Source organism: Plecotus auritus, assembly GCF_963455305.1.
Source record: "Plecotus auritus genome assembly, chromosome: 8".
Taxonomy (NCBI): Eukaryota; Metazoa; Chordata; class Mammalia; order Chiroptera; family Vespertilionidae; genus Plecotus; species Plecotus auritus.
Window position 1 is genome coordinate 7,012,086 of NC_137782.1, and position 26,715 is coordinate 7,038,800.

Here is a 26,715-nt window from a genome sequence, read left to right on the forward strand (position 1 = left end):
AATATTCAATATTTTTTATTTTTGTTTGATTTCTGATTTATTTATTTACTTATCTTTTAATCCTCACAAGAGCATAATTTCCCACTGATTTTAGATAGAGTAGAAGAGAGGGAGGGAGGAAAAAAAGGAGGAAGAGAGAGAAACATGGATTGGTTGCCTCCCTCACGTGCAGGGACTTGGTCTGGGATCGAACCTGCAACCCCGGTACATACCCTAACCAGAAATCGAACCCACAACTCTTTGGTGTGTGGCCTGATGCTCTAACCACTGTGTCACAGCAGTCAGGGTGATTTCTGAATATTTTTAAGTATGCTTTACTTTTGTAGAGTTCAATGAAATATTTACTGCCTTCTAATCAATTCAATTCATGAAAATACTGAAGTGTAATCATTTATTCACCTGCAGTGAGTGCCCACACTTGGCCTAAAAGGGGTTGAATACTTGGCCTCTAGGGATTCTGCCTTCAGTAAGTTCACAATTAAAAGGGGCAGAAAAGTAAAGGTGCAACTAAAACTTACAGCAGAAAAGGGCTATGATCCAAAGCAAGCTATGATCCAAAACATCCCAGAACATTTCCAAAAGATGCTGACACATGACTGAGTTCCAAAAGGGGAGTTGGCCTTACCCCCAGCTGAAGCAGCTGGAGGAGAGGGTCTCCCACCTAGAGGAGCCAGTCACAGAGAAAAGCACACGCAGGGCGGAGCGCAGAAGAGAAAGGAAAGAACGAGAAACCTAAACAGGGGGGAGGAGGAGGTGATGGGAGGTTTTGTGTATGAGAGAGTTCGACTGCAGCTTGAGAGTCAATAGAAGTGACTTTACTTTATTGTGGAAAATGATGTTTTAAAGAGATTACTCTGATTCTGATGAGAATGGGGTGAAGGCAGCAAAATGGAAGTTGGGGAGACCAGTTAAGAGATCTGCACGTCACCCAAGTCAGCATTGCTGAAGGGAAGCTCAGACTAAAGCAGCAGCAGCGTGCAGAGAAGGAGGGGACCAGAACAAGCCTACGGAGAGACGGAGAGACGGGGAGACGGAGAGATGGGGAGACGGACAATGGGCGAGACAGGGCCCAGGAGAGGCCAGGTCTCCAGCTCCAGGAAAACATGAAAACGAAGAGCGCTGAGTTTAATTTTCAGTAAAATGCTCTTTTAGAGCGAGTATTCTAAAAGTATTCTGAGGGCAAGTTAAAATGTGTTCAAATACCCTCCTGTTAAATTCTTCTTTTTATGTATCCACTCAAGAAAAGCCTTCATGTGGAGGGAAAACATACACAAGGAAACTGGCCATAAGCAATGTGAAACTGCACTTCCCATACTATTAGTTTGAGAAATCAAAACCATCCTTTTAACAATGAAATAGCTAAGGTTTTTCAAATAATTGGGGACATATACATATACTTACATACATGTAATTTGAAAAAATTGTGCATATTTTTTGTTATGCCAAATCCTTAGGCTAAAATATGAAAGGTGATTTTGGGTTAAGTTATTCCTTTCCAAGGAAGTCCAAAGAAAAACATAACGGACATGTACATGTCCAATTATTTAATTTATGAAGAAAAATGTGATTTAACATTTTGTACTAAAATCCTTTAAAAATTACTAAACATTTCATGTAAGAAATTTTATCAATATAGTAAAAGAATGAATAACCCTGAAGAAATATTACATTTTAAAATAAAATCTACATTAGCATGAAACAAATCCAATACCCATTGTAGTTAAAATGCAAACATGCAATATTTGTTCCTTTAATCTGAAATCATCATCAATGTTTAATAAACAGTGTATTAGTTATTCATTTTTCAGGGAAGATAAACATTACTATTTATCAGGAAAGTCTTTAATAAAAGTCATGTATTTATAATTTTGGTACAAACAGTAAATGAATAAAGGAGAAAATATTTTTAGACAAAGTAGTTCTCTCCAGATGTTACCAAGGTAACTAAATTCAACAGCCTTACATATTTCATTCCTGAGTAAATAAGTATTTTTTATGATGAACAAATGAGTGATTTACTCATTTGCATCAAATATATATTCACATATTTTATAATGTAAATAGTAAAAGGATCAGTAATTGTCACTTGCCACTATTTTAAAAATCAAAATTCAAAACCAAGTTTTTGTTGTCTACATTAGAGACATTCAATATAAAGCAGTGAGCTGAGGATAAAGACATTAAACTGAGGATAAAGTCAACGTTTTCTATTGTGTAGTTTTGGGTGACCATGTTAAAGGTTTCTATTCTCTCTTAAAGAGACTTTTTCATAACCAAAAACCACAAATCCCTGACTCCTCTTTATCATAACCAGCTCACGTCCGTTTATGGCTTTAAAAAGGGGAGATCTGTTTCCTTACCCATCCTGAGTGGCTGCTGGTGTGTGGACACCGGGCTGCTACACGGAGGGTGTGGTCTTTACATCTGGAGGAAGGGCCTTGGGTTCACAGGCCCAGGGCGACAGTGCTTCTCCCCAAGTTTAGCCTGGGCACCAGGGCATTTGAACCAAAGACTCTGTATTCCAGTCCCCAGGGGAAACAGCCCCCGGAGCTTTGGATAATAAGATTGCCCAGGGTACCTAGCAACAGAGGAGAACGTGGGATGCGATGACAAGGAAGTGTGGAATCCAGTGACATCAGAAGGGCAGTTGGATGTCGGGGTGGCGTTTGTGCTGAGGCTGGCTTTGATGGGGTGGACTTAGAATTGTGGGGAGGGCCGTCCACGTGAGCTCAGTGGTGGCCCTTGTCTGTAAGTTACAGTAACACGAGCTCGGCGGCAGGCCACTCCTTGTTTTCTTTCTCCTTCCGTCCCCTATGCCCCTTTCCCTGCACCAATTAGGACACGTTGGAAATATGACGGTATAAGCCAGCCGTGGGCAAACTATGGCCCGTGGGCTGGATCCTGCCTGTTCGGCTGTTCTATCCGGCCCGCGGAGCCAAAAGAGCGGAGGGTTCTCTTGCTCTCCCCTCGGCTCCTTTACTTTGAATTTATATTAGTTCACACAAACACTCCATCCATGCTTTTGTTCCGGCCCTCCGGTCCAGTTTAAGAACCCATTGTGGCCCTCGAGTCAAAAAGTTTGCCCACCCTGGTTTAAGTAGATAGTTTCATCAGCACCAGACTCAAAGGTCAGCTCTTGCTACTGAAAGAGAATTAACCTATAACCTATGTATGATATGTATGTATATGTATATATGTATTTACATGTATGTATGTATGTATGCACCTACCTACCTAATAATATGTGCTAAATGTGTTGGAGATCTCCCAAGCACCTGACCTACTTTCTTACTCAGCTACTTTCAGTAGCTCTTTATTATGGTCTTTAGGCCAAGTGCCCTGGGCAAAATGAAAAGGGAAAATATATCCTCCTCATTTTAAGACTGCTACTTGGAAATTTAGTCCTAAAATCCAGGCCAGATGCTTAGAGTCCCGAAGTTTGTCTGGTTCCCCCAAGTGCATCAGTCTCAGCGCTAGTCCCTTGGTGCCTCCTCAGAAAACCTGCCTTTCATGTCTTACCATGAAACTGACTTTTAGACCGAAAATATGACTTCACTCCAGAAGATTAGTACCTAAAGAGCCAAAGAGGTGAACATATTTTTAAACTCTTCAAAGTCTCCTTGCAAAGGAAAGTTTTGGTGCAATTCCCGTCATTGCTCCTGATGTCCGCTGTCTTCTCCTGGCTCTGGGTCCCAATAAAAAAATGTGAACTTCCCCATTACCAGACTGTACCTGACATATTACGCCTTAGCCCAGAGCTCCCTCCACTCTCCAGCACGAAGCACGCAACCAGGTGCCAACGGATCCTTTGCAGCAAGCCAACAGCCCCGTCCTGCCCGCCGCCCACCGCCTGACTCATCCCTGCCTCGATACCCCTTTGCCCATCTTGCAATGCCTTCCACGTTATTCCCATTTCCCCTCTTCAAATCCTTCTGATGACCTTTCCATTCTTTGAATTTCTATTTTACTAAACCCTGAAAATATAATTTTTAAAATGTAAGCAAACACCTGGTCTGTGTTTCGTCTTTTGTTTTCTTATATGCAAAAACTTCATTGTTGACTACAAAAGCCCTGGATTTCCAAGTCCTCAATACCACAAAAACCTTTGAAAAAATAAAGTTTAAAAATACAATGCTCTGAATCGCAGAGGGAAGGCGGGAGTGGTTGGGAAGAGATCAACCAAAGAACTTGTATGCATATATGCATAACCCATGGACACAGACAACAGGGTGGTGAGGGCCTGGGCGGGGCGTGAGCTAGAAGAGGTCAATGAAGAAAAAAAGGGGACATAATGCAATACTTTCAACAACAACAAAATATTTTTTTTTTAAATGCAATGGTCTATTTTTGTTTGTATTTTCAAAATATTATCCAGGTTATTAATGCTTTGTTTAAACATGTACCAAAAAATGATGCTACATTTGGAAGTCAAAACGTTTAATACTAAGTTTACTAATGTAGATAAATACATACGCATGTATGTATTTATGTGTGACTACTGCTGAAACGTTAAAGGGCATTGATTTAAAATGGTAAGACCGGCATTGCCGGTAAGAACGTAACAAGGGGATTCAGTTTTCCACTAACTTAATTCTGCAGGGAGGGTGGCCCTTGGTTGGGTGCTTCTTATCCAGCCTTGGCTGTTAGAAGAAGGGGCTCTAATTTAAGGAGAATACAGAGAAGGCTGCACGTTTTATTTTTTATTTTTTAAATACATTTTATTGATTTTTTACAGAGGGATAGAGAGTTAGAAACATCCATGAGAGAGAAACATCGATCAGCTGCCTCCTGCACACCCCCTACTGGGGATGTGCCCGCAACCAAGGTACATGCCCTTGACCGGAATCGAACCTGGGACCCTTCAGTCCGCAGGCCCACACTCTACCCACTGAGCCAAACCGGTCAGGGCCAGCTGCACGTTTTAAAGCAGATAACTAAGGCTCAGCACAGTAACTCAATAACAATACTTCGGCGCTGTCCATGTGTAGGCAATGCACATTCTTTATGTTACGTTCTCTAAAAATGTTAACCAAATACCTACTGTGTGCTAGCCACCCTTGTTGGCACTGGGAGTCAATCGAGACTCCATATGGAATTTGCTCTTAACTTACACTCTAACTGAATAACTGCAATGCCAGGTAGAAGGGAGTAGCTAACCCAGGAGAGGGCCGTGTAAGGCAACAGATAAACAAGGTCTTGCACACAAAGCAAAGTCACCTGTGATCGCGGGGGACGAGGCCGGTATCGGGAAAGGCCTTCACATGGGGTGCAGTTTGAAGAGGGAGAGATATACTAGTATGCAGGTGCATGATGGTGATTCTGGGTCAGGAGAATGTACAAGGAACAGCACCAAGGCAGGAAAGAGCCGGAAGAGCTCAGGGAATTGATACTCTCTACACACTAAGGCAGGGAACGGTACGTCTCCGAGTCCCCGCGTCCTGGACACTTGCTGTGTACCCCTTCTCTGTACCCCTATGGGCTTCTTTCCCCAGCGCAGGGGCCTGGGGACGGGTGCAATGCTTCCCCCCGATTCCGTGAGTGTGGCCTGAGAAACGTCTCTCTCGCCCTCCCCTCGGGCCTGTCACAAAGCTTTCTCCAGGTTCTGAGAGGCTCGCTTTTTAAGATGGCCATTAATGCGAGCACTTAGCCATAGTTTCTCACCTGCCTAAAAAAAGTTACTCCATTATTTTCATGCTCAGGGTTTCCAAGAGCTGGGTATTTTATGGAAAGTGATGCGCATAGACATTTTTATATCGTTACAATGAATTAGAAATATCTGTGATTTCTTTTGCTGACAAGATCCCATACTGTGAATACCACTATGCTTTACTGCCTACATCCACAATACAATGCCGTGTTAAATTTCAGTTAGAGGTAAGTGGAAATTTAGATATAAATATATATATTCTCCCCCCAAGTCATGAATCTCCTGATGTATTCATTGACTCCAAGATAAGAGGTTTTGAACTAGATGACCCGTTGTTTTTTTAACTTATCTGAAATGTGCCATAATAACCATATCTGTTACAGATTTTCAGATATCTACTCAAATCCTGATATTCTAGATTTCAGTAGGGGTTTGTTTAGTCTTTTTTCTTATCTTACAACACCTGTCATCTATGATTCTAAAATCTATATATTTTATTTACCAGTTAGACTGTAAGCGTCTATATAGTATGTATTTTACAGGTCATAGTGGTCATCTAGAGAAACCAGGTTAGTGCTTTACACAAAGTTGATGTGGGAGAGGTATGACTGTCTGTCTCTCTACAGATAGATCGATATATCCATCAATTGATTGGTAAGTAATACAAAGTCATAAAGAGTATAATAAACTCATGCAGCTGCGTAATGCATTCCCGTAGCGGCAGCTCACTTACGACGCTATTTACTGCTACAAATGGGAACCAAAGCAATTAACACTGTGGGTTTGTGATGTCCTGTCTCATCCAACAAGCAGAATATACAATGATAAATTCTCATGTTAAGTTTAAAGTGAATCTAAGACAATCATTAGACCGCAGTCCAGTGTTTTCAAAGAGAGTTGACAGCTAATCACTGGAGAGAAATGTCTTAGGAAACATTAAATGGACAATAGAAACGAAGTCATATAGTATTATTATAAAGTCATTCTCTTAGAAAAATAATTGGACAATTTATAGAAGAAATGGTTCAGGGATTTATCATTAATTATGCTAAGCTGGTAACTAAGTAAATGGGGGATTGGGGGGAGAAGTCACAGATTTGAGATAAGTTATTCTGAAATGTTCTAATTGAGACTAAAATTAATGTGATCCAAAAAGACGGTCCCCTACCTTGGCATTTAGCCAAACAACAACTTCAGGGTTTGGCTGCCTTGCCAATAATAAACCAGGAACTACATTATCCTAAGAAACGGTGAAGCAGTGATAAAAACAAGACTCAAGAATAACACATTGTTTGAAACAAGTCTCAGCTATCGTCATCTTTTTATCTGGATTCTTTTGTTTGCTGTCAAGTGTCTGAAGATTAAAAACACCTGCCTCATATCCTTAAATTTGATTTCCACTGCTGTATCTAGGGTGTGGTGGTGGTGGATAAACATACGAATTCCTCCATTAATTGTATAATTTCAGTTGTCCCGGAACTAGAAGAGGCCTGTGCATCACCTGGCGATCTGGCCTCAGACAAGGGGGCTCTTGGCTATCACCTGAGCCCACTGGTTGGCCAGCACCCGGATGAGTTCCACTGGGGGAGTGGGGCTGTATGTGGCGTTAGATCAGTTCCACTGGGGGGAGTGGGGCTGTATGTGGTGTTAGATCAGTTCCACTGGGGGGAGTGGGGCTGTTTCTGGTGTCTGTGAAATAGGTGGCAGGCATTCAGTACAGTTGTATCTGGATACACGGAGAAGTTGTGTGCTGGGTGCTGGTGTGCGTGTTTCAGCCGCCACGTCGTGGTGTGTACCAAGCACCGACAGAAATGGAAACCTAGTGCACACAATCCCTTCCTAACACACAAGCACAGGCTCCAGGAGGCATGACCTCTTGCAACCCTGGAAAGATCTGGAACTATGAGGCCGAGAAAAGGGGACTCATACGCCTTGGTATGTGTATGCTAGCCGTTAGGAAGAAAGCATAAAACTTACAGTCGCTGGAGTTACCATCATTTTTTCCTGAAACTGGGGCCGCCTTTCATTCTTGCCTTTCCGGATTACTGGGGGACCAACCCGTCCATGAATTTGGTGAGAGACGCCAGTGCCCTCCAACAGATGGTCATTCTTTGTATTGTTTTTGCTTAATTATCCAAAGACAATTTGTAATTTGAAAAAGCAACAGTAACTGGTGCATAATATTTGTTTTACTTTTGGGAAAAAACCACCACCAGGAAACCGACATATTAAGTGAACTGACTATGTCCGGTTAAAAACATAACTTCCATGTTGAAGGGACTTGAAATCATGTAACAAAATATGGTCAAATAAGTAGGAGGTTCTATCCTGAAAAAAAAGAACGCTTTCAGAAATAATGGGAAGAGATATAACTGAATCAAACATTTGAAGACGTTTATGTTTTTAATTACCTGTCAGAATTTCAAGCATTTGCAGTCACACAGAGTCAGTTTTCTGTGTAATAAGTGGGAAACGATCGTGACAAAATTACCAAAATATCCAACAGGTTTCTAAGAGGTGTGTGAGCACAAAATGTTAGCTATTAAAGGGCAAGTTCCAGCTGTAATTCCTTTATCGGTTTGTGACTGGCACAGGAAATACTCAGGAACTATGTGTTGAAGTGGACAACCACAAGGGACCACATTCACACGTATATCTAGTGTCTGTTTAGTAAATAGACGGTGAGTCTTTCTATGTTCTTATAAGAATGTTCTTGAGCTACTTATTGTACGTATTCCTTCACTAGGTACTACTGCGCAGGGCGGATTTCAATGTGCCCCTCCACCGAAGATCCCACACCCTAATTCCCAGAACTTGTCCATAGGATCAGGTAGAACTTGTGTGATTATGCAATGGCATGTGGTACAGTGGATCTGAAATTTGGGAATGAACCGGGTAGGCCAGATTTATTCAACGTGGCACTTAACAGCACAGGGTTTTCTCTGGTTCGTGGCAGGAAAGGAAGTCAGAGAGATCCAAAGCGCAAAGGTTTCTCAGTGTACCGCTGAGGACCTGAAGATGGAGAAGGTCACATAAGACGGAACGAATGCAGGCAGTTTTACGGAGCTGGTAGAGATCCCCAATGACAGCGGCAAGGAAACGGGGACCTCAGTCCTACAACCACAAGGAGTTAAACTCTGCCAACAACTTGGTTTAATTCATCTTGCTCAGGGGCAGGGAATCCAGAAACATTCCTTCTCATACAAGAGTTTTGGGGCCACAAGTGAGACATTAGCATAGATAACATCCAACCACTAAGGGGTTGAGAGGCAATTGTGGGAGGCCACTGTTGATAGCAAGAGAACTAAATATGACTGACAGCCTTCAAATCTGGTTTAGAAAGACTGAATCTGAAGTTATATCAATCCCGTGTAGTAAATCTCTAGGAAATTTTCAAAAAAAAAGGAGGCAGCAAACCAAATATTCTCTCCCTTAATCAAAACTAATAAGCAAGAACAGTGTGGTCTCACTTCTTATAAGACCCATAAAAGGATATGATATGGCCCAAAGAGCTTATATGTGTACTACAGGGTTAAAGATGTCAGTGCAGGGGAAAAGGTCACCTTGATTACTTTAATTCACAAATTCCTGGGAAAGAAGGTCTTTACTGAGGTCAAGTGTCTGTTTGTAAAGATCGAGAATCTTTGCCCATAGAGTAGAGCTATGTACTGTCTGAGTGTTAACAAGCTAAAATCACTGTCGGTTTTGCTCCCATAGTAGGTAAAGAGTATCATTCTAGAGAGGGAATTGTCCAAAATCTTCAAAGGTTGCCCCACTGGCGTGACTCAGGGGTTGAGCCTATGAACAAGGAGGTCACAGTTTGATTCCCAGTCAAGGAACATGACCAGGTTGCAGGCTCAATCCTCAGTGTGGGGCAATGATTCTCTCTCATCATTGATGTTTCTATCTCTCTCTCCCAAAATTAATAAAAATACGTATTTTTTTTAAATCTTCAAAGGTTGTTCTCTGGGTCCCTCATGTTCTCTATTCCATCTTTATGGCAAATCCTCCAGCTATTTGTATGCACACTGGCTCTCTGAAAGTCATTTTACTGAGAAATAGACTGACAGATTGATTGATTGATTGATTATCCTTTGACTGAAATTCCCCCACAGGAAAATGTTACTTCAGTTAGACACTTGTAATTCAAACCTTTTATCTCTAATTGTCTCTGGATATTTCCATCCATTAGGAAGCAGGCGAAGGAGTGCATGGAGCTTTTGGAGTGTGCATAGAGGGAGAAATCCTGCACGCACACTAGGTCTATTTCACGCCCAGGTCTTAGAGAAACTTAGAGGCTGATACGTAGAGTGCATGCTTCATGATGTTTCCTCCCAAGCCCTCCTACGCCACTGTCCCCACCCCCAATGTTTTCCCCACTCCCTACTGCAGTGTGTGAGCCAGGACTGCTCACTCAGTGAGGAAGCTGAACCCTCCTCCCAACATTCTGGGATGATGAGAAGCCTAAGTGGCCAAGCACATCTTGGACTTAAAGAATGAGTAAACCCTAAAATAAATGTATGAACAGCTCCCTGCCCCCCACCCCACCCCCCCACACACACGCCTTCATCTTATACTGGTAACTAGAGGCCCGCTGCACGAAATTCATGCAAGAGCAGGCCTTCCTTCCCCCAGCTGCCTGCAACAGCTTCCCTCTGACACCCGGGACCCGGGCTTCCCTCGCAGCCCTGGCTTCTTCCGGAAGGACGCCCAGTCTAATTAGCATATTATGCTTTTATTACTATAGATTCTCTGGTTTGATCTCAGATCCTCTCTTCCCCCTTTCTTTGCAAAACATTTCCCAGTTTCCCTTGCCTGTTGTCTTATGACTTGGTTCACACAATGGGAGACACTGGCGAGAGCTTGAGGCTGGGTATCCCTGGGCCTGTCCCATGCACACACCCTCTCTGGTTCAGGGGGCATCTTCAGCTCCAGCGTGGAGTGCACCTGCGCCATGCCCAGCCCTTGCCAGGAAGCATCTTCGGGGAACCTCATCCCACCAGGTGGCTCCGGCTCTCGGGCTCCAGGAATACCAAACTCCTTCCTTGCTTTCCACCTGGCTGCAGCAGGCACCCGAGCAAAGGCCCATGGTACCAAAAGAGGTCAAGGCCACACCAGTGTGGTCCAACTAGAAAGGTGAATTAGATCAAGAAGACTCTGTCTCTTAGAACTGGAGCTCATTCCTTTCTCCTCAATAAACAGCATCAACATCACCTGTGAACTTCTTAGAAATACCAAGTTTCAGGCCTTACTCCAGACCCGCTGAATCAGAATTATGCCATTGCATTTATATTCTCAATAATAACAACAAATGCTCAGACTTTCAATTTATACGTGCTCTGTCTTAATATCTTTTAAAAAAACAAGAACAGTGCATCCTAAAATACCACGTGCCCAGGTTAAATAGTCACAGAAGCCGGAATTCCAATTCTCTTAATAGCTTTGCTTATTTTTCCTTTTAGGGACAGGAACAGAGATATAGGGTGGATATAGTGTGTGTGTGTGGGGGGGGGGGGGGGTAAGACACAATGCTTGCCACATAGGAGGGGCTCGGTGAATTAAAAAAGAAATAGCCCTGTGGATGAAAGGAAAGGAGGGAAGAGGAGAGGCAGAGGGATGCAGGCACACACTCTTTGGCCATCAGAAAGATGACTGGTAAGTAAAAACTGGAATGCTGGAATAGCTCTTTGTTGATTATGATTACTGGTAAGATACTTATTCTATTACGCAGACTGATAAATATCATCAGAAATATACCCCAGAGCCGGTGAAAAGCAAATGAAAGATTAAGGAGGACAGAGGGAGAGCAAGTCATGGCAGAAGAAGGGGGAAGAGAGGTGAATGGGTGCAGAGGGAGCAGGAAGGAGAAGACCTGAGGGGGGAAGAGGGAGGGGGGATGGGGCGGTGGGGGTAGGAAGGGAAGAGAAAGGAGGAAAGGGGTTGAGGAGGAGCCCTGGTTTCAGTCTGAAGAGTAACCACTTAGGTACAGTTAACAGCTGGGTCTCCCCCAGGACCCCAAGCTCTGACAGAGTGGGAACTGGGTCAGTGCTGCTCTCTGCTGTATCTAGCACAGCTCCAATCCCCAAGTGCTTCTCAGACAATGTCATGACAAATTGGGTCTCTTTATTTCTAATCTGGCATGGACAAATAGTTCGCAAAATTAAAGAAAAATCCTGGAACATGACATACCAAATGCATGCCCATTTACTTATTATTAAATTCTACGGAGATAAAACTGTTCTGTTCCAAATCCTGTGCTTCTCTCGTCCTGGGCCAGTCAGTCTTCAGGCCCAACTAACTGCTCCCAGACCTGGTAGAAACTCATTCAAAATTTGTAAAATATCTAGTGTGGACATCATAACATTAACAGTGCAGCAATAAACTATAGCATTTCTTTTTTCTGGAACTTGATCTCTTTCTTTCCCCCCATGTAATTGCTACCACAATTCTTAAAAGCTAACAGGTGGTGAATATGACCCTACTTGAAAGTGGTTTGAGGAGGAAGGACAGGCTTGCTAACTTATGGCCCCTTATGGAGTCGCAAAATAGAAGAGACCTCGGCTCTCCACACCCAGGCCACTGCTTTTTCCAAAGGTCTCAGCGGCTCCCTTTTTCCTGCAACCCTGATGGACAGGCAGCGTTAATTAGTGAGCTGTGAGCACTTCCGTCTTCCCTTTTGGCTAGCTAGCAGAACCTCTAATTTACACATTTCAGCTCGGCTGCTTTTCCATTTGGCTTAGCCTCTATTTCTGTATCTATAATGTTAAGATGTATATTAAAGGGTACTCCTGCCGTTAATTAATTTTGCCCCAATTAATCCATTGTCCCCAAAAGATAAGGGTGTTGTTAGTCCCATTCCACTTTTCTTCAGTCTATAAATTAAGTCTCTGTAGTAGCAGCCAGTATAAAACAGCTAGTATAAAAACAGTATCAAAGCTATGAGAACTCATTTGCAAATCATTAGCAAAATGCTCTTTCCAACAACCGATTCAAAACAATGATAAAAATGAAACCTATATTCCAAACCTTGGTGACCACTTTTTGGGGATATCCATTTTTTTAAAGAAGAGTGTATTGATTATTAGACAGAGAGGAAGGGCGAGGGAGAAAGAGAAACATTGATGTGTGAGAGAGAAACATCTATTGGCTGCACCCGGCACGCCCCCTACTGGGGATCAAGCCCGCAATCCCAGCATGCACCCTGACTGGGAAATAAATGGGCAACCTTTAGGTGCAAGGGACCACGCCCAACCAACTGAGCCACACCGGCCAGGGCTTGAGGATATCTATTGAACTCTCATTTATCTCTCTTGTCTCAAACATCACATCGGCCAAACTGTTAACAGAAATCGCCTATTGGGAGTACAGTGGGTTGGGAGCAGAGAATAGGGGAGCCTTCCTTTTTTCTTTATACATTTCTGTATTTTTGGAAATTTTTCTCATGAATATATATTTAGATGAATATGTAATATTTTATTAATAATACATGGATGATAGAAGCAATCCCAGTAAGTCTAAAGACTTTCATCATGTATATTTTAAAACAAATGTGTCATGTTTTATTACCTGATCCATTAAACTTTGACGTAAAACCATATGCAAGGCACGTCCTTAACCCTTTATTTAGCGCACAGATGAGGAAACGACAGTGGAGATATGAGACGAGGTTCCAGGGGGAATATAGGGTGTCCCAAAATAGTGTACACACACTTTACAGCTGACGCTCAATTGATGTTTCTTTCTTTTCAGATGTAACCCGTGGGAATTAATAATTATTCAAACTGGCGCTAACCGGTTTGGCTCAGTGGATAGAGCATCGGCCTGCGGACTCAAGGGTCCCAGGTTCAATTCCGGTCAAGGGCATGTACCTTGGTTGCGGGCATATCCCCAGTGGGGAGTGTGCAGGAGGCAGCTGATCGATGTTTCTCTCACCGATGTTTCTAACTCTCTATCCCTCTCCCTTCCTCTCTGTAAAAAATCAATAAAATATATTTAAAAAAATAATTATTCAAACTGTGTATATATTTTTGGGGACACCCTGTATGTATAATGCCGAAGTTCGTGTGCTTCCCATTTTCCTATGCTACGGGGCAGTGAAAAATGAATATATTGTGTCATTTAACGGAATCTCCTTGTGTTTTTAACTTAGTTATCGCGGGGTGGCAAAACAACAAAAAGTTGACAGTGATACCACCCAGGATGCAGGTAACCTGGGCCAAAACTGCCCACGTAGCTTGGCTCAGAGTATATTTCATATTTTAATCATCCAACTCATCCCCCACCCCCACCCCCCCACCCCCAGTCATTGTAAAATCAGTAAAATGGCAGAGACGGGTGCAGAGAGCAGGTTAAGTTGGCAAGGATCACATCCCACTGAAGGTTTATTTACCTGATAAGCAAAAACAGTCTAAGGTGGAGAAAGCAGGGAGAAAATATTTGCCAGGTTGTAGAGCTAACTTTTCATCACTGGTCCACTAACCCAGAATTGGCTTCTAATTGATAATTCCCTAAAACCTAGCAGTTTCAAATGTTTAAAATAAAAGAGTTACTAACGATTTCATGCCAGTCCCAGCACTGCTGTGTCTCTTGACCAGGTCAGAACTGATGTGCATTTTAGGTGAGGGCAGGCCACTGAAACGAAGCTTTGGGGTCAAGAAGAAATGGTGCTAAAGTTAACGAGCTAAAATGCTAAGCTCTGAGGAAACCTTAAGAGAAGAACTTGGGAACGGTGTTGTGAGGATTTGTAACAACAACAACAAAAGAGCAGGAAATATAAGACCATGTCCCTGACCCCCTCCTCCCCCGCCCCCGCTGTGAGGACCAGCAGCCAGAGGAAGGCAGGGAGGACCCCAGCACCCCCTATCTGGCAGGTGACAAGAGAAACACATGTCTCCCTCTGATACAGGTAATAGTCATCCCTTGGGAACTTATTAGCGAACGGAAAAAAAACAAAAACAAAAAAACACCCAAAACTTGGTTATTCACCTTCAGTGTCCCGTTTGCCTAGACTCGCAGTGGTTCTCAACCTTCCTAATGCAGCGACCCTTTAATACAGCTCCTCATGTTGTGGGGACCCCCAACCATAAAATTATTTTCGTTGCTCCTTCATAACTGTCATTGTGCTACTGTTATGAATCGTCATGTAAATATCTGTGTTTTCCGATGGTCTTAGGCGGCCCACAGGTTGAGAACCGCGTGCAGGGTCGCCTAAGACCATCGGAAAACACAGATATTTACATTACGATTCATTAACAGTAGCAAAATGACAGGTATGAAGTAGCAACCCAGAATGTAGGTAACCTGGGCCAAAATAATTTTATGGTTGGGCGTCACCACAACATGAGGAACTGTATTAAAGGGCCGCGACATTAGGGAGGTTGAGAACCAAGGGCCTAGAGCAGTGGTCAGCAAACTGCGGCTCGCGAGCCACAGGCAGCTCTTTGGCCCCTTGAGTGTGGCTCTTCCACAAAATACCGCAGCCTGGGTGAGTCTATTTTGAAGAAGTGGCGTTAGAAGAAGTTTAAGTTTAAAAAATTGGGCTCTCCAAGGAAATTCCAATCGTTGTCCTGTGGATATTTGGCTCTGTGGACTAATGCATTTGCCGACCACTGGCCTAGAGCCATGTCTGAGGGAGCACGCACACGTGCAGCATGCTCTAACACGGATGGATTCTGGGGTTGCCCGAGCTCCTCAACTCCTTTCTGACGTTGGCCACGCACCGCATGAGCCTGCCTTCCTCCCTTTGCTCTTTTCCACTGGCGGGTCACCATGTCAGACAAGGTTCGACGGTCTAGGCGGCATCAATCAAGGTTATTTCTTCTTCTCCTTTTGAAAAACGACCTTACGTTTGTTCCACAAATCACTGTACTGGCCACACTGTAATGTGGAGTGCTGGTCTTAGCATTCACCGCACAGGGCTAACCTTGATCATCTTAGAGCTGGCCTTCCCTGCAAGGCGGTAGATGTGAGTGATTCTGTCATGAAGTCATTGCCTTCAAAGAGTGTTCTGCTCAGACTGTCAAACTACAGCGGGAAGGCAGAGGAGGTTTTGCGGGGGGCGGGGGCTGTAAGAGATCAACCGAAGGACTTGTAGGCATGCATATAAGCATAACCAATGGATAAAAACACTGGGCGGGGGGCAGGTAAAGGCATGTACTGGGGGGTAGGGGAGACCGGGGGGAGGTCAATGGGGGAAAAAAAAAAAAGAGAGACATATGTACTACTATTTGTAATACTTCAAACAATTAAAAAATAAATTAATTAAAAAACTAACAAAAAAAACCCACAAAGAGTGTTCTGCTGCCGGGAGTCCTGCATGAGATGTGAACGGACAGGCTGGGGCAGCGACGTAGACTTACAGCTAGATGTGCTTCAGGACCAGAAAGTGCAAAGCTTTCTCTGTGGGACAGAGTTGGCACATCCTTCGTGTGCTTGGAGGCCTTGGCTCTGACACTGACCCTCTGGTCCCACTGGAGGCCGGCTTACACATTTGGCCCTTTCCTTTCTCTGGCTCCAGTTTCCCGACCTTTCTCTCCAACGCAGTCAGTGAAACCTACGAATAAAGGCTGCCCCCAGAAAGAGCCGACTTCCCTAGCCAGCAATGGCACCCTCGCTTTCCAAAGTGGAAAACTCCCAAGGCACCCCTCCAAACAAGCCCCTTTTTCTCTGTAAATTTAAAGAAAAAAAGAAAGAAAAAGGAAAAATAAATGGACCAAAAGGGTGATGGTGTTTTCTAAAGTTTAGGGGAATGTGTCCACCAATTTCTAATCCCACTTGTGATGAACTCCAGTAGATCCGCATGGAAGATTAAATGTTGGGGGAAAGTTGGCTGTGGATCTTTAATTAATAATCGCCCAAACTTTTAGGCAAAACGAAGGAAAGGTAGCCCGTATATCACAGACTGTGTGTGAAACAATCAAAGGAATGAAAGGAAAGATAAAGAAAACCTAAGCGGTAATTGGGACTTGAACTGGCAGGTGTGTGATTGCACCGGGCTGCTCTCTTTCATGAAGCACCTGGGAGAGCAAGCTTCTGTGTATTAGAAACGCCCAAAAGAATGCCAAAGGAGTTATTGTACAGAAAGGTTGTGTGTGCTGGTTCTCTAAGGAAAACCGTACCGCAAAGGCCCCCCTGGAGGACCGCCCCACGACACTGCCACGCTCTTTCCGTCAGTGCTGTTCCTGGTACGAACCTCGGTCACAGCACTTTCTATGTCCGTGCAACAGGCACAACATTGGGGTTAAGAGAATGAATGCGTTTCGCAGTCAGAAAACCATAGATTCGAACCTGGGTCTCTCACTCACTGGTTGAGAGGTTTAGACATAAACTTAGTCTCCTCGTAGGGACAACAGGGGCAGGGATGGCATCTACGTCACAGCACAGCTGATGAGACTAAATCAGTTAATGTGGGCAAAGCATCCCAGGGGTGGGCAAACTTTTTGACTCGAGGGCCACAATGGGTTCTTAAACTGGACCGGAGGGCCGGAACAAAAGCATGGATGGAGTGTTTGTGTGAACTAATATAAATTCAAAGTAAAGGAGCGGAGGGGAGAGCAAGAGAACCAGATAGAATAGGCGGATCCGGCCCGCGGGCCGAAGTTTGCCCACGGCTGTCTAGCCCCTTACCGGGTTCCTATCAAGGAAGGGCTTCGTACTGTGTTTAAGAGGAGAGACCGCCTCTGGTTCCTTCATTTCCCGCAGCGTGCCTACGTAGCCGAGGCAGGCCCAGAGGCAGGCTTTCAGATGCTGGTGGCATGAATGTTGAGTGGACACGTGAATGGAGGGATGACTAATCTTAGGAAAGCATTATGTCTATTGAAGCCCCAATTGTCTTCAGCATCTCCCTCTTCCTGGAGGACAAGACGGTTCTGTGACAGTAAGTGGCTTCTATCAGATATTAAAGCACCCGGCGCAGTGCAAGTGTCCTTATGTTAGCTATATCCTTTCACTCCCCAAACAATTCCTTGACATAGATATTATGTAGAAAATTTCACCTAGACTGTGTCCAATGGCCTGCTTATGTAAAACGTAAGGCGCACACACATCCCAGGCAAAAACAATAAAGATGATTGTTTCCTTATCATTAACTCTCCATGTAGCATCCAAAATGCCTCATTTAAGAAACGAGAATGCAAGTTGCAGAGCGATCTGGAATAATCCTCTGCTATTAGTCTTATGACTTTAAAAATATTCCTTGACCTTTCCAAGCATCAGTTCCCTCAGCCTAAAACGGGATATAATTAGGTGTGCATGGCTGTACTGTGAGAGTTAAATGAGTTCATGTGTATAAAAGGTGTATTACGGAAGGATAAAAGGATAAACTTTCCTTGAGGACAGAGGCAGCTGCCTCCCCACCAGCCCCGCTGCGGGGTGTCTTGAAAAACATATAGGTGTGAAAGAGGACCAGCCTTTTGGTTGCCAGTACAGTATTAGAACGTTTGACCCTTCAACTTCTAAGGGCATGCCTGCAGATTTAGCTCAAGGCTTTCACAAGGTAGACAGAAGATAATCCACAGGTGCATCTGTTTATCTCTCAAGGCCATGGAGAAGTTGTAATTGTTCCTTATTCTACTTGACCATGTAAACATGTGTGAAAAGTCTCCCCAGACTTTGCAGTCACTTTCACAACACCTCACACCCTTACTGTATAATAAACTGTGTTTCCTTTTTCTTCTGTATGGGCAGAGAGGGCTCTTATTTTGGCAGGATTGTTTTATTTCCCCAACCATTACGAACTACAGAGGGCCACCAGGTTAATTGTTGAGGTTGTTATTATAATTATTATTACCATTTCAGGATTACACGGATAGAAAATTATGACAGTTCTCCACATAAAAGAGACGATACTGCTGTCCCTAACTAGGTAGATCCGACAAAAGTGGTTTTCTCAAAAATTCAGCTGACTATGTACTTTTTTCCTATGTGTTAAATTTACTTTTATCATTTATTAATGCCAAGAGCAGAGCATAAAAGTTCTCTAGCAAAAAATTATTAAATTTTTGGAATCATCAGACTCCGGTAATAAGTAATAAACTTCTTTTCAACCATACTAAAAAGTTGTACTTGAACAGAAAAACTGGTAAGAGTTCTCACATACTCTAATTGCGATATACACACTTTAAAGAGAGTAGTGGGAATGAATGCTAAAGATACTATGAAATTGTATCAATAATGTGAACTAAAATAAACTACATTATGAGTAACTTAACTATTACAATTAAATGTAGTATTTATATTTTAAGACTCAAAAGATCAAACAAGATATCTGCAACAAGATTTGCTGCTACCTCCATTACTACCACTGGTTTCCTCCCCAACCCCCCTTCCTATTGACTTCCCCTTTGTCTACCAAGGTTCTCGTAGGGTTCCAGGTTTGAAAGAATTTTTTAATGCTACCCAATCATCGGCCAAGTTCACACTCTATTTGCTTTGCCATACTGCTTAATACAAGATATAGATATATAGATATATATATTCTTTTATAAAAATATATATTTTTTTATTTCAGAGCAGAAGGGCGAGAGAGAGCTAGAAACATCAATGATGAGAGGAATCACTGATCGGCTGCCTCCTGCACACCCCACACTGGGGATCGAGCCCACAACCTGGACATGTGCCCGACAGGGAATTGAACCATGACCTTCCTCCTAGTTCATAGGTCAACACTCCACCACTGAGCCATGCCGGCCGGGCTGTATGTTTTTCTCTATAATTTTTTTCCATTACACTTCACCCTCAGTATTATTTTGTATTAGTTTCAGATGTACTGCGTTGAGTTTTCGATCAGTCACTTTCACCAGACTGTTTTTCTGAATGCCTGACTTTTAACGTTTGGCATGTCTTGTCACCTGTCACTCGGCAGAGGCTAAATAAGTCCTGGTTGATTTAATTAATATGTGAATTCCACCGATTATATGTCTGTGACTTCTTTCTCATCTGGTCCCTAGTTTTAATTCTCAGCGCTTCTCTGCTGGTTTAGCTCTCAGTCCTAATCAGCTCCCCTGTGACCCAGGCATCTCACTCGGCATTTGTGGATATGCCTCCACCGAGCACTGCTCCCATTCCTTCCCGCTGGGTCACACATTCTCACTGGCCCCCCTCTGCCTTCAAATGCACGTCATCCCAAGTTCACAACCCAGACTGACATTCTGGTCTCTCCAAAACCTAACTTCAACAAGTGCGCCAGCCATCTTCCCCAGACACCAGGCCGCCTGTTTGCTTACCCCACGAAGACAGGTACATTAGCATCTTACATATTTCTCCAGGGACATATAAAGCCAAACTCTGAAAATATAAGGAGAAGGTTTGTTTTTTTTTTACATCAGCGTAAACTCTAAAATTTTAAAAAGGGAAGACGAGTCATTGCTATATCACAGTTCTACAGAGTGGTCTTTCTAACCAACAGGGTGTCATAGAACTGAACCTTACATGACAGTCAAAGTGAACCTTCATGTGATTTTTAAAAGCCAAAGCCAAGTGTTCAGACCACAGTGTTGCCTTGTTTGTTAAATCAATATGTACATTAACCACGCTGGGTCGTTTAGAGGCCTTCCTCGGCTCCCATGAAGCCTGGCCGTTAATGCCTCTTGCACCAGGTTGCTTGGTGAGTGCTCCCTACAAGCGGACAGGGGGTTCTCCTCTCTCTGTGCTCTGTCTGCTTTCATGTGCAAACGCTCCCACCATTTCTAGGTCACCAACCCCAGAGCTTTCAGAGCACCTTGATGTCCTGAAGATTTTTCATCTCCAACTGGCTCCTGGGCGGCCTCAGAGGCGGTGCACCCCCATTCCCTGCAGCCGCACCCCCACCCTCTGCAGCCGCACCCCCAACCCCCTGCAGCCGCACCCCCAACCCCCTGCAGCCGCACCCCCACCCTCTGCAGCCGCACCCCCACCCTCTGCAGCCGCACCCCCACCCTCTGCAGCCTACAGCACTGGCAGTGGTTCAGTGGCCACTTGATCACTAAAAGAAATCAAGCACGTAAGACAGGAATCGGGAAATTCTAAGCGCCCTAACAAAAAGTTATGTTGTCTTGCTTTTCTTTAACTGGTGAAGAACACGTCTAAGAAACTTCGGTGAAGGTAGTGAATGAGTGAAGTCTCTGACTTAATTACTTTTCAGTTGTTCTTCAGTTATTTTTGTACACTTCATTCTGTTATCTCAATAAATGGTGCCCCTTTCTCTTAGCCAACGTCTTCTTTCCCAGTTCTCTTTGATGGATTCTGAGCTCAGCATATGTGAGCCCCAAGTATCTCTCTTTTTGGCCTGAGGTCATCGGTTTCTTCATTTTTTTTGTCCAAAGTCGATGGAGAGAGATAGTTAAGCTAATTTGTTTTCTATGGGGGGGGGGGATTGGGGAGAAACAGCAGATTTGCTCTTTCTCTGTGACTGTGAAGGGCCCTGTGGTGAACTATCGGTAGAGATCAGTGAAGAGAGGTTGTCGGAATAATTAGCCATCATTCACCAAAGGGGCTCCTGACTTCCTGCTTTTTCTCCATTTTTCTCAAGAGCATCGGGCTTCTGCATAGCTACAGCCTGAATGCCATTAGGCCAAGTATGACCCTTACGGCTTTGTGTGTGTTCCCTTACATACAGAGAGGACGATTTCATGGACCCGTCTCACATGGCCGGCCCTTCACGTCTCCGACCCCTGGCTCTGCGAGCGTTAAGTTCCAGAGAAAAGGAGTATGTGTGTGGTCTCTGCTCCGCTCCGGCAGCAACACCCAAGCCTCTCCCTCCTGCTCAATCAGAGCAGCGCACTTCAGATGGCAATTAACCATTTTCATGGTAATGGCTATCCTTAGCCTCCTCGGTGATATTAATTGTAGTGTGACAGCACATTAGGATCCTAGGATTTGGTACACAGAACCCAGTTTCTAAATATACATTATAAATAAATGGCCATGACCGAAACAACAGAAAAACATGACAGACCGCATAATGAATTCTCACTATGAACACTTCAGATTGAAAATACACACTTTTAGAGTCTTACACACTGAGAGTCAAAACCACACAGCGTACACATGGGTAGACAGCAGGCAAAACCTAGGTATTCTTGAAATGTTTTTATGTTTGGAGGTGGATTAAAGTGTACTTTGAAGTAATTAAGTTTCTGAAAGAGCAGACATCTCCATTGTAGCTATTAACATCAAACAGTTCAAATCCATGACAAGGTTTCCTGGCTCTTAAGCTAAAATAAAATGAATCCTTAGTAATTGTGGAGAGAACTGTGCAAATACAAATCAAGGGGTGGGGGGAGAAGCTAAATAAATCCACCTCACAGCACCCCCAGAACAACATGCATTTGAGGCAACAGAAAATCTTGGAGGATTTACACATTGTCCTGCCTTATGCTGACAAGTTAAAGCAGTAGCACCACATAGAAGAGCTAATTAATTAACCTTCCCCAAAGAACACCTTTTTCTCATATTATAACTAACTTAAAAGAACGATGCCACTTGTATACTTCTGAAAGGATTTTTGAAAAAAAAAAATGTATACATAATTGAAAAAGCACATTTGCAATCCTAAACTGAAATCTCATCACTTTTGGTGTTGGAAACATCCCTTCTTACACATATAGGTTTTTTTTTTTTCATGAGTCTTTTTGTCTCTCTATGAAATGTAAAAGCACAAAAATCGAAGGTCCATAAATTAAGTGCATAAGCATATTAATACTGTCTTTGCTTATCTAATTTTGACATGCTCCCAGCATTTTAGATGGCTGTTTCAAAAGTCTCCAAAACGCTCCCTCAAGTTCCTGCTGTGGCCAACCCTTTCCAAACCACCTGGACCAGGAAGGCACCGCGCATCGGATCGGAGCCCCTGCAGTCATTCTCCTGCTGCATGGGACGGTCTCCAGCGAGACTTCCACAAGCCCCATCCATCAATATCCTCGGCTGCAGGAGCTGGCACTTACTGTGAATTCTGCTCTTCAACTTAAGCCCCCGTGTCTGTGGCGGGCCAAGTCTATCATTGCGGAAGCAGCGTCCCTCAGGCGCGGTCCACCCTTTCTCTCCAAGTGCACCCAGGGATTAGCCTGACTTCCCCTAAATTCTCTCCTTTGCACAGTGAGAGCTAATCTTTCCTGTATGAAGCAGGAGATGGGGTTGCTATGACAACAGAGCACATTCTAGCAGTGGGACTACGGAGATGAACCTTCAAAGACTCGGGCAAGCAGGCACTCAGTTCTCCTTCAGGGCCAGGGGCTCCTTCCCCCAGATGGGATCCCCCAGCCAAGTTCCCTGGCGGCCGGGCTGCTGATAAATGATCGGTGCATTTTGCTGCGGGGAGATGGAGATGGCTGGGTAGGAACATGGCTGGAAGATCACAGGATTATTTAATGAAAGTGCCCTTCTCAGTCATGCTGCGTTTCCAGTTGTCAATGTCCTGGATAGCTGTTTTAAAACACCACCCTGATCTTCAAGCATTCTGTTTACTCGAAAGTTTTCCTGCAATGCGAGTAATGTGTTAGGAATGGCATCGTGGAGGGGCAAGCTCTATCTTTTTTGTTTGTTTGTTTGTATATCATCCAACTGTATCTACCTGAAGCTTAGACACACACACACACACACACACACACACACGCACACACACACATATCCATTTTCTCTCTCCAGCATCCATGTCTGGAGCCTTGCGGCTTCCGGGTAGGGGAGGGGCTATGCTAACAAAAGCACATCCTTGCAGCCACATTTGCATACAGACATTAGCCCAGGAATCACCACCAGGCGCCTTAATCACTTAGAAAAATCCCCCTCCGTGGAGAGCCGGCGCCTGTGCAGCAGCAGAGCTGACCCACCATCAGCTCACACTGGACGAGGGCACGAGAGCGTATTCCTTGCAAACACAGCAGGTGCGGTTTTGGGAAAATTATTGACGCGTACATTACACATTTTAAATAGTCAACAATGCATTTTTTTCTTCTTTAATTTTTAATTAAATTTATTGAGGCCGCAACAGTTAATAAGATTATGTCATCTGAATGCATTCTACTAGTCCTGACTGAGTACGGTTTTGAACATTTCGTTTCTCTTCAGAAACGTTCCTGCAGACGCAACCCGTCCATCTCTTTCATCGGAAGGAAAGGGCACGACACGGGCTGGGAAAGTTTTCTTCTCTCGGCAGCAGAGGGTCCGTTTACTGCTCACCCCGAGTGAGGTGTCCACCCAGGGAGGATCCACGTGCCCCTTCTACTCCGGGGTTTCCGCTGTCCTTCCCGCTTCTCCATCCCCTACGCCCGAAGCCTCTTACTACGCACCACCCCTCCCCCCCACGAGGCTGTCATTGCTCTCCTTGGTGGCTGAAGCAACATAATTCGCATCACCTACACCAAGCATGTCACACTCTTGGCCCGCAGGCCGCGTGCCTTGTTTATTTGGCCCGTGTGAGGCTTTGAGTTTGACATGCTTGATCTACACCTACTATTTCGAGTGCAGAGGGAGAATATCACTTTATGAATGTTGCTGTCACTCACAGGGGAGGGGACCTATAGCTTGGATGGATCCAAAGCCCTATCGTAGTTACTTGTTGTTTATCACCCAAAAGTGCGGGAAAGCCTTAAGATAGCCCTGGCTGGTGTTGCTCAGTGGTTAGAGTGTGAGCCCAGGCACCTACGGGCCCTGGGTTTGATTCCCGGTCAAGGGCATGAACCTGCCCAGGTTCAATCTCCACCCAGACAGGGTGCGTGCAGGAGGCAACCAATTGATGAGTCTCTCTCATGTCAATGTTTCTCTCCTTCTCCCTCCTCCCTCCCTTCCATTCTCTCTAAAAAGCAATGGGGAAAAAATATCCTTACATGAGGATTAACAAACAAAAAAAGAGAGTGAGTGAGAGAGAGTAACAAAAAAAAAGAAAAGCCTCAAGATATTAACTACTAGTAGAATGTCAATATTGCAAGTAATGCGTGTTTACACGGAGTCATGCATATAACATGGACAGGGCGTTGTGAAACTCATTTGGATTTTTAATTTCTATCATAGTTAGAAGAACAGTTAAATGTGTTTCATGCGTGCCTTGGTACGTGTCTGCAGGTACGAGCAGAGCATTCCCCCATGATCCTATTCGCACAGCTTTTTCCGATACATTCTCATAATTCAAAAAGTTACGGCAACTGTTCCCATTATGTGCATTATTATCTAATTAGTAACGAGCTTTTTTTTCCCCCCCCATTTTTCACTCTCATCTTCAGGGAAACTGGATAAATGCCAAAACACGTAAACAACATATGGTACTTTCAAAATCAACCAACCAGAATTACTTATTTCTGCTGAACCTCTGCTAAAAAAAAAATAAAAAATAAATGTTAAAAAATAATTTCCCACTCTAACAGCTAATGTTTACCATCTGCTAATCCTTTAAGACTAACTACCTGGAAATCAGTCAGTCAGTCATGTTATGTTTTCCCAGCTCTCCTTCGCCCCAAAGGATAATATTCTTCTTTTAAGTTTATTTTTAAGTAGGTCATGCTGAGAGTGCACCAACTTAGATTTAAATTTTGAAAGCGATTTATAACCTTTCACTAAGGTTATATAAATGCAAGAAATCAATGCTGTTAGAAATTTAAGAGTTTTATACTTATTTTTCATGGGTTAATTTTATGAGCCCATAACTTTTCAACATGATAATCAGTGTAATTGTTTAATTACAATAATATGTTTGTCTTGGGAGGAAGAGGGGCAGAGAAAATTGGGGGAGGAGCATTGTTTTCAGAACCAGTTTTGAAGCCGAACCCCAAGGAAGCTCTGGGGAAAGAGGCCGAGAGAGACCCTGGGCCCAGGGCAAGGGGAGCACAGGGCGGGTAAAGAGCCATTTTTTTAGAAGCCGCCTTCTGTAGAAAGCCTGAGGCCCGGTCTCTAGACTTATGGGACACGGGCACAGAAAAATGCATTACTAATCTTGCCGGGCCTCAGTTTCCTCCCTTTCAAAATGGGGGAAATAACAGTGCTTATCTCATGGAAATATGAGAATTCAAGGAGTAAACAGACTTAAAGATCTCATGACAGTGCCTAGAATATGAAAAATACTATGTAAAGTCAGGTTTTATTTAGGATTTTGAAGACAGAGACTAAATATTATTCACTAGAGGCCCGGTGCACAAAATTCGTACACTGGGGAGGGATGTCCCTCAGCCCAGCCGGCACCCTCTCCAATCTGGGACCCCTTGGGGGGATGTCCGACTGCTGGTTTAGGCCGGATCCCACAGGTTGGACATCCCTCTCACAATCCGGGACTGCTGGCTCCTAACCATTCACCAGCCTGGCTGATCACCCCCTAACCACTCCTCTGTCAGCCTAATCGACGCCTAACTGCTCCCCTGCTGGCCCAATTGCCCCCAACTGCCCTCCCCTGCTGGCCTGGTCACCAACAGCTGCCCTCCCCTGCTGGCCATCTTTTGGCGGCCATCTTGTGACTACATGAGGGTGGCCATCTTATGTGCAATGGCGTGACAATCAATTTGCATATTACCTCTTTATTATATAGGATTGTTGTTTCTGCTGTTCCAAACACAATGTTAACTACAGGACATGTACTCAATAGTTGTACAAAAGTATTTTTCATAGCATCTATATGATTTTAATATCTAATAGAGTAAAATGAATATATGATATCTAAGGATTCTAAAATATATCAGAAGAGAAGTATTGATCCTATATAACTAATTATTATGGGTTTATAAAATTCAATACATAAATATGTATTCAAATAATGAATGAAGTCAAGTTTAAATATGTAGATCTTGTGTTCTCTGTTTGAAGAACTATTTGTTGAACAACTGCTACTTACTACAATTAGTGGGATATCCTATCTAATAAAAGAGTAATATGCAAATTAACCATCACTCCGCTACACCCACAAGCCAGGCCCACTAGCCACGCCCACTAGCCAATCAAGAGCAAATATGCAAATAAGCCCAACCAAGATGGCTACGGCCACAGAGAGCAGGAGGGAGGCTTGGGTTTCCCTGGCAATGGAGGAAGCCAAGCTTTCCGCCTGCCCTTGCCAGCCTAGGCCTGCACTCAAGGCTACAAAGTTTCAATGATAGAAGATACATAAACCCAAACAGAAA

General features: G+C 43.8%; 1 protein-coding gene across 7 annotated transcripts in view; it reads right to left on the bottom strand.

Moving 5' to 3' along the window:
- NOL4 (nucleolar protein 4) overlaps positions 1-26,715 on the bottom strand; it is a 236,212-nt gene that overhangs the window by 102,230 nt on the left and 107,267 nt on the right. Inside the window, exon 1 of one of the 7 annotated variants that reach the window (XM_080685160.1) lies at positions 22,567-22,719. The exons of the other annotated variants lie outside the window; for them this stretch is intronic. The gene's annotated coding sequence lies outside the window, so the exon portion shown is untranslated. Of the gene's footprint in view, positions 1-22,566; positions 22,720-26,715 lie in introns of those variants that run through there. 7 annotated transcript variants of the gene reach the window in all.